Raw genomic sequence first — 7797 nt, forward strand, 5'->3', positions numbered from 1 at the left:
GGGCACATATGGTGCACTAACATGGTCAAAACAATATTCATTCAAATGACCCTTCCGATTGTAATTTGTGCAATAAAAGAGATCCATTTGTTTTTGTGGACCATTAGCTCGTGCACGGGAATCATTTGCAAATAAAGATTTTCTTTTAAAATTATTTTGCAAATGAGAAACATTCTTAAACAATGGTCTATTTGAAATATATTACAATTTAGAAGCTTTTTGTATATTAAAACAAAATTTAGCAAGATATCCAAACCTACCACAAACATCACATTTAAAAGCATGTGGTCTATTGGAAGCATTTGTCAAATGAGATTTTTTTTCAAATCAAAGCAATATTTGGCCAAATGACCAAAACGACCACAATGATCACACTTGAACACACTAGCATGCTTATGATGAACTTTGTCAGAATGAGCATGTGAATGTGTAAGTGATGAAGAAGCTACATGAGATGCACAAGGAGCATTAGAATTCTTAAGTTTGTGTGCATCATAACAAAACTTAGCTAAATGACCTTGACGGCCGCAAATAGAACACTTATAAGTTTTGCTATACATGTGTGCATAATGAGTAGATGATTTTGATTTAGTCTTGGCACACATGTCCATAAGCCTCTTATGATTATTAATGCATATTTTCAAAGTTGAATCTAAAGATGAAATACTATTTTTCATAAGATTCAAATCTTCATTTTTAGTCACATATGCATTTTTAGAAGTAGAACATAAATAGTCATTTATAAAAGAAGCTGTATCATTCTTTATGTTCTCTACTTCTAACATAGCATCAATCTTAGCATGAGATAGGCTAGCAATAGATGAGATCAAATTTTTATTTTTCAAATTTAATAAGTCATTGCTTTCTTTAAGCATAGTATTTTCATTTTCAATGACATCAAATTTGGACACTAGCTTCTCATGATCGGATTTTAAATTATCATGCTTGCATTGTAAATCATTAAAATCATTTTGCAATTTGTTAAAGGCATGCAATAATTTTTCACTAGCACAAGCAAGTTCATCACTAGATAAATCATTAGTGGTTTTGAACTCGCAAACCTCACTAGGGCTATCGCCTAGTGGTCGTGTGCATGAAGCTCCTTTAGAACTTGAAGCGGGATCCTCCAAAACTTGTCGGATCGCCTCCAAGTCTTCTTGATGTGCTTCTATAAATTTCCAAAGTTTGTAAGCACTATCAAAATGAACAAACTTGTTAGACATAGATGAATTAAAAGCATTTAGCAAATATTCTAACAAAATATTGTTCATTGTAAACATACGATGATCATTCTTATTCCACTTGGATTTCTCCAAAGTGGGCACAATATGAGCATCATCTATAATTTTCCTTAAATCAAAGTGTTTAGATTGAATAAAAAGTGATTGAGATTTTTACTTGTGTTTTGGTTGTGATCTTCCTCGATCTTGTTCGTGCACTATTTGGCTTTCGAGCTCCACTGTGCACAACAAGTGGTATCAGAGCTTCGGGTTTGGCTTGGGGCTTGTTCGAAGGATTCGCTGAAGGATTCTTATTTGGAGAGTTAGATCTACAACATGGGAGAAGCAAGCACACCAGGTTCGTCTCTTACGAAGGCGATACAAAGTCTGGACATCGATAATACGAAGATTGATGTTCCGAAGTTCGACGATAATATTAACTTTGGTTCATGGAGGTGTCAGGTGATGGATGTGTTGGATGCACAGAATTTGGAGGAGACTCTTGAGTTACAAGAGAAACCAGCTGACATAGAGAATAAGGTTTGGAAAAAAGATGAACAGTAGGGCTTGTGGAGTTATTCAGTCATGCTTGACGTCGGATCTTATTTATGATGTGATGAATGAGACGTCGACGAAGAGATTATGGGAAATGCTCAATGAGAAGTATCTTACGAAGAGCATTGAGAATCGGCTTCACTTGAAGAAGAGGTTTTACCAGTTCAAGCTGAAGAATGGAGTTTCCATTAAGGAGCATGTTAATAACTTCACGAAGTTGCTTTCAGATATGGCCAATGTGGATATCGTGGTTGAGGATAAAGACAAGGCGATGCTACTTTTGTATTCGTTACCGGAGGATAATTATGGCACGTTCATTCTCACTATGATCAATGAAAGAACTACTGCTAGTTACAAGGAGGTGACCTCAGCATTGGTGAATTATGAGTTGAAGAAGAGTGATGACGAACCCTCCGAGAAGGCATCGAGAGATGCATTAGCAGTTCGAGGCCGTAGTCCAAACCGTCACCAAGTCAACCGCTCAAAATCGAAGAATAGAAGTGGCTATAAGAGTGTTGGTAGAAATCAATATCGTTTTTGTAAAGAAGAGGGACATTGGAAGATCGATTGCCCAAAGTTGAAGGATAAAGTCGGGAAGAACAAGGGATGTACAAGCTTCAGAAGTGAATGTTACAAAAGCTATTGACAAACATTCAGATTTAGATTCTTCAGGCTATTCGTGTCCTACACTACCATCGGTTTGCTATGCCGACTCTGCAGAGTGGATGTTAGATTCAGGAGCCACGTATCACATTTACCCTAGGAAGGATTGGTTTTCCAGCTTTGTGGAGCTGGAAAGAGGGGATGTCCTGCTTATGGATAATGATCACGTTTGTCCTATTGGTGGTATTGGTTTAGTCCGGATCAGGATGCATGACGGAGTGGTTAGGGAGTTGAAAGAAGTGAGGTTCGTGCCGTAGTTAACGAAGAACATCATTTCTCTTGGTACTTTGGAAGTAGCAGATTATCGAGTGATCTTAGAGGATGCTATTGTGAAGATCATGAAGGGTTTTATGGTAGTGATGCGGGGTGTCAGGGAAAACAACATATACTACTTGAAGGGCAAGACAGCTACAGGGGGTATGGCAGCTTCTATCACTACATAGGAGGACACTACCAGCTTATGGCACATGTGTTTAGAACATACTGAGGATAAGTCCCTGTAGACATTGGCAAAACAGGGGCTATTGAAAGGTGCGAAAACCTACAAGATGGAGCTGTGTGAGCATTGTGTACTTGAGAAGAAGACTAGAGTGAAGTTCGACACTACTATTCATAACACTCAAGGTATATTGGATTATATTCACATGGATGTTTGGGGCCCTTCCAAGCACACATCACTTGGTGGGGCCAATTATTTTATCACTTTCATTAATGACTATTCTAGGAGAAATTGGGTATATACCATGAAGCATAAACATGATGTCCTAGATATTTTTATGGAGTGAAAGAAGAAAGTGGAGCTGCAGATAGGTAGAAAGGTGAAGACTCTTCATTCAGATAACGGTGAAGAGTATAAGAGTGATCCATTTCTGTAATTTTACCGGGATCACGGTATTAGTGATACTACATAGTTTGAGAGACACCGTAACAGAACGGGGTGGCTGAAAGATTAAACTGTACCTTGCTGGAGAAGGTGCGATGTATGATGATACAGAGTGGATTGTCTAGATCCTTTTGAATCGAGATGTTAGTTTATGCGAGCTATCTCGTCAATAAGTTGTCGTGCACTACGATATAGGGGAAGACTCCTATGGAATGATAGTCGACTCTCTCGAGCCTAGTCGTTCGACTCCTCAGACGAATATCAAGACATTGGTACCTTATTAGGGTAAACCCAAGACACAATGACTCCTCAGTCGAATATCAAGACCTTGGTACCTTATTAGGGCAAACCCAAGGCACAACGACTCCTCAGTCGAATATCAAGACCTCGATACCTTATTAGAGTGAACCCAAGGCACAACAACTCCTCAGTCGAATATCAAGACCTTAGTATCTTATTACGGTAAATCCAAGGCACAATGACTCCTCAGTCGAGTAAACAAGTCGTTGGCTCTTTACCAAGATAAGCCCAAGGCATAACCCTATGGTCGACCCCCACAGTCACTACACGACCTTACGGGGATTATGAAGACCTAGGCACCTTTATAAGACCTAAGCACCCAACCTCAGAGTTATCATTCTGCCAAAAAGGTATTCATAAATCTAAGGTACGAATATTAAGCGTATGGCTAATAACTTAAGCAGTCGTCTGTCAAGTTCTGGTCAATTAAACGCTTAGCCAAAATAAGGTATCAAGTGAACTAGTTGTCATAAGTCCCCAGTACGGGTCGACACATTACAACTAACTCACTTCAACCAACATCTCAGATGAGAACAAAGCTACAAAGCTAAAAGAACACAAACATAAAGGCAAGCTCAAGAATGGAGATAAAATTTAATTTTTATTCAATAAGAGTAAACTTTGTTACAAACTTCTCTACCAAGAGAGAGAGAGAGAGAGAGAGAGAGAGAGAGAGAGAGAGAGAGAGAGAGAGAGAGAGAGAGAGAGAGATATATAGAGAGAGAGAGAGAGAGAGAGAGAGAGAGAGAGAAGCAGGTCGTCAAATCTATCGACCAGGCTTGGGAGTAGGACTTGGAGAACTCCTGGTGGCAGCAAGGGTAGAATATTCCCCAGGGGCCCCAGCAACAGGCTCGACCTCATCGACATTCATTGATAAATCCAACCCGCCTCTAATTTTCTCAACATCCTTCAACAAATCGAGATAACAAATCGAGACAACAGGATATGCAGAAAGGATAGAAACGATTTGGAGTCGGATGAGAGTCGCGAGGCACCAAAGACGCGAAGTAATCAACCCCAGCTTTATATGCTAAGGCTACTTCGGCCTTCCCTATAGGGTCATGATGCCAGTCGTCGAACACTCTCTTTCTATGTTGCTCTGAATCTAGATGAGCGAGTGGTCCTCTAATTTCTCGACAAGGGCCACAGACGCCTAAAGCTTTGATTGCAGCTCTTCAAAGTCCCTCATCATCTTTTCAAGAGACAGACGACTTGTTTGAGCCTCTGCCTTAGCCATCGTCCTACGACGCTTCTCGGACTCGGCCTCCACATGTAGGTGAACCATCTCTATTTGAAGGTCCTCGATGGTCCCCATATGCTTGAAGAACTGGATTCGAAAACTCTTGAGGAGCTCTTCCTTCTCATCTAGACTCCGGCGCCAAGCGCCTTCTTTGTGAGCCAACTCGGCGTCCAAGACAGTGATCCTCTTCTCTATCTCTTCCTTGGCTGACTTCTCCTTAGCCAGCTCTGTGTGGCCTTCCAGAGAACGCTCGAGTCAATTGAACAATGTGTGTCCCAGCGAAGTCCCCCGAACTAAACAAGCTTGAAGAGCTTTGTGTGTGCCAACACTTGGCATATTCTCCAAAATCCTCCCGTCAGCACCATTCTCCATCTGGTTTGATGGAGTTTCAGTTCTCCCCTCGACGATATCGTTCATCCCAATTAGCTCCTTGCCAAGATGACGAGACACCTCAGGATTAGTGTTGGGGCCGACAGCATCCTCCTCGACCACTAGGGTCATAGTCTCCCTGCCAGGAGAAGACTCGTCTATCTATCCCACATTTTCCAAGCGGTTAAGCTGAGTTATTAGCGGACCCATCCTAACTGGTCTAACTGGGCGCCGCCTCTTAACCCTTGTCCTTCCCCTTAATTTAGAGGCAATGCTAGTTGCTTGAGGCATCAAGACAGTCACCTCCTCTACACTAAAAGCCCCCCTCGGCTTCTTATAGGGTCTAGCAGTGGAGCTCGCGCCCTCAGTCCCTGCATTCCTCTTGCGATTTTCCGCTAACAGAGGAATGGGGATCGTCCTTGCCTCGAAGCTAGTGGAAGAAAAAATTATGGACATGCCCGCCATTTGGAGAGACACATCGTCAAATAGAGCATCACTCTCTTGTGACCCAGCATAAGAACAGATCTTTTCCAGATCCATCATCTCGGAGTCACTAAGGGTAACTGGCCGCAAAGCTTCTTCATTCGCCATCGGCCAGTTCGAGCAGGCAAAGACGTTGTCACCGCCATAGAACCACACAAACTACCTCCTCCAGTCCTCATCCAATTCCAAAGAATCGAAAACAATCTGGAACTCCCCACGATAGTGGAAAGAGTAATGCTGGTCCTTCTCAATCGACCTCATGCTGATCAAATGCCTAAGCAATCTCAAGCTTGGTTGGACTCCAACACGGTGGCAGATGGTGATAAAAGCCACCAGAACTCCCACTGAGTTTGGATAGAACTGGGAAGGGGAGAATCCTAGAGCGACGTGCACCTCCTTCATAAAAGGGTGTAAGGGCAACCGTATGTCATGCTCCAAATGGGCTAAGTATAGCCGCACTCGACCCTCGCCATGGTAGTACACTAGCTCGCTCATCTCTGGTGCCACCAAAGGGAGAGTCCGAGGGATATTGTATTGATCATACAATCCTACCATATTGTCCATATGGACCTTCGAGCAGATAATGAAAAGAGCAGCAAGTCTCTCCTCACTACGGCCAGAGTTTGAAGCTTGGGAAGCCATGGAAGATTTCTTCTTAGAAAAAACTTGGAGGAATATTAGGAATTTTTCCAGAGCAAAGGTTCGTAAAAGAATTATCTTACCATTAAAAAGCTATTTATAAGCTTTCAAGGAAGAGTATAGAGGGATTTCCAAAAGATGCAGCGATTTCCAAAGCAACCGGCACCACATTGGAATCTGAAGCGGTTCACTCGAAACACAAAGTGCCACCCGTATTTAATACCCCATGTCCTAATACTCAAAAAGTGGAAGATCCTCCCTTCTATCCATGACGCTTCATCCCCTAAAAAGACGGTTCGGATCTTTTGATGACGTCAGCCACGAATAGTGGAGTTAACAATGGATGTCCAATCAGTACAAGCCACGTGTCCAAGATCGAGACCCCTCGGTTTCTCGTCTTTAGCTGGCCTATATTGATCAGAGCATATCTTGTTTCTTTCGGAGTCGACTAAAAGCCAACTCCGAATGAAAGGGGCCAACTATTATGGTGTTTACTCACCCAAGTTATAGTATTTGCAAAGTAATACAATAAGAGTCCTAGTCCACTCCCAAGAGCTCTAGGCATTCAACTCCTAAGTCAATTAATAAGCTTTTGGCTCTTTATCAAGGTAAGCCCAAGGCACAATATATGGTCGGATCCTCCAGTATAACTCGACCATCATGGATAGAGTACAAGACCTTAGCTCTTTATCAAGGTATGCCCAAGGCACAATTACAGAGGTCTCGGCCTTATTGACTCATCAAGCCGGCATCCTGGTGTCGACACAAGAGACGATACTAGCCGATACGAGAGATCCTGACATTCCAGACGTTTTTAGCCGATACGAGAGATCCTGACATTCCAGACGAGTCAACATCTTTATATCGACTCGAAAGGCGGTTATTAAGCTGAGACAAGCCGACATTCCTGAGCCAACGCGAAAGGCGGTGTCAGACGACCCTATTTAGGGCACTCGACCACTCACTTAGTATTTTCTCAAAAACGACTTAAGGGACGTTCCTTGCTGTTGACTAAGTTGAGGACTCGACCCCGGTCTCAAGCCTCTCCCCCAGAGCAAATATCGACATCTTAGTCCACCTCGGACAAGCCTTATCCAGATTTTGGTCTGATAAGTCTCCATGATTTTTCAGCTCAATCACTTCCCGAAAAATACGGATATACATTCTCTCATAATTAAGTGACTTCCCCTCTCACCAGTCGACACTTGTAAAGCGAGGGAGAACTCATTATGCCCACGTGCTTTCTTCCACGCTCACAAGTCACTTCCCAGATATCGCGGAGACGTCATCTCCCATGCTAAAATGACTTCTCTTCTAGTCATCAGTCGACACTTATAAAAAGAGGGATGACTCATCTTTCAGCTCACGCTTTGTCACCACCATTCTGCATGGACGAAATGACCAATCTGCCATGGGCGTCCACTATATAGATGGATGCTATTCAC

This window comes from Asparagus officinalis, chromosome 3 (genome assembly GCF_001876935.1).
Source record: "Asparagus officinalis chromosome 3, Aspof.V1, whole genome shotgun sequence".
Classification (NCBI taxonomy): domain Eukaryota; kingdom Viridiplantae; phylum Streptophyta; class Magnoliopsida; order Asparagales; family Asparagaceae; genus Asparagus; species Asparagus officinalis.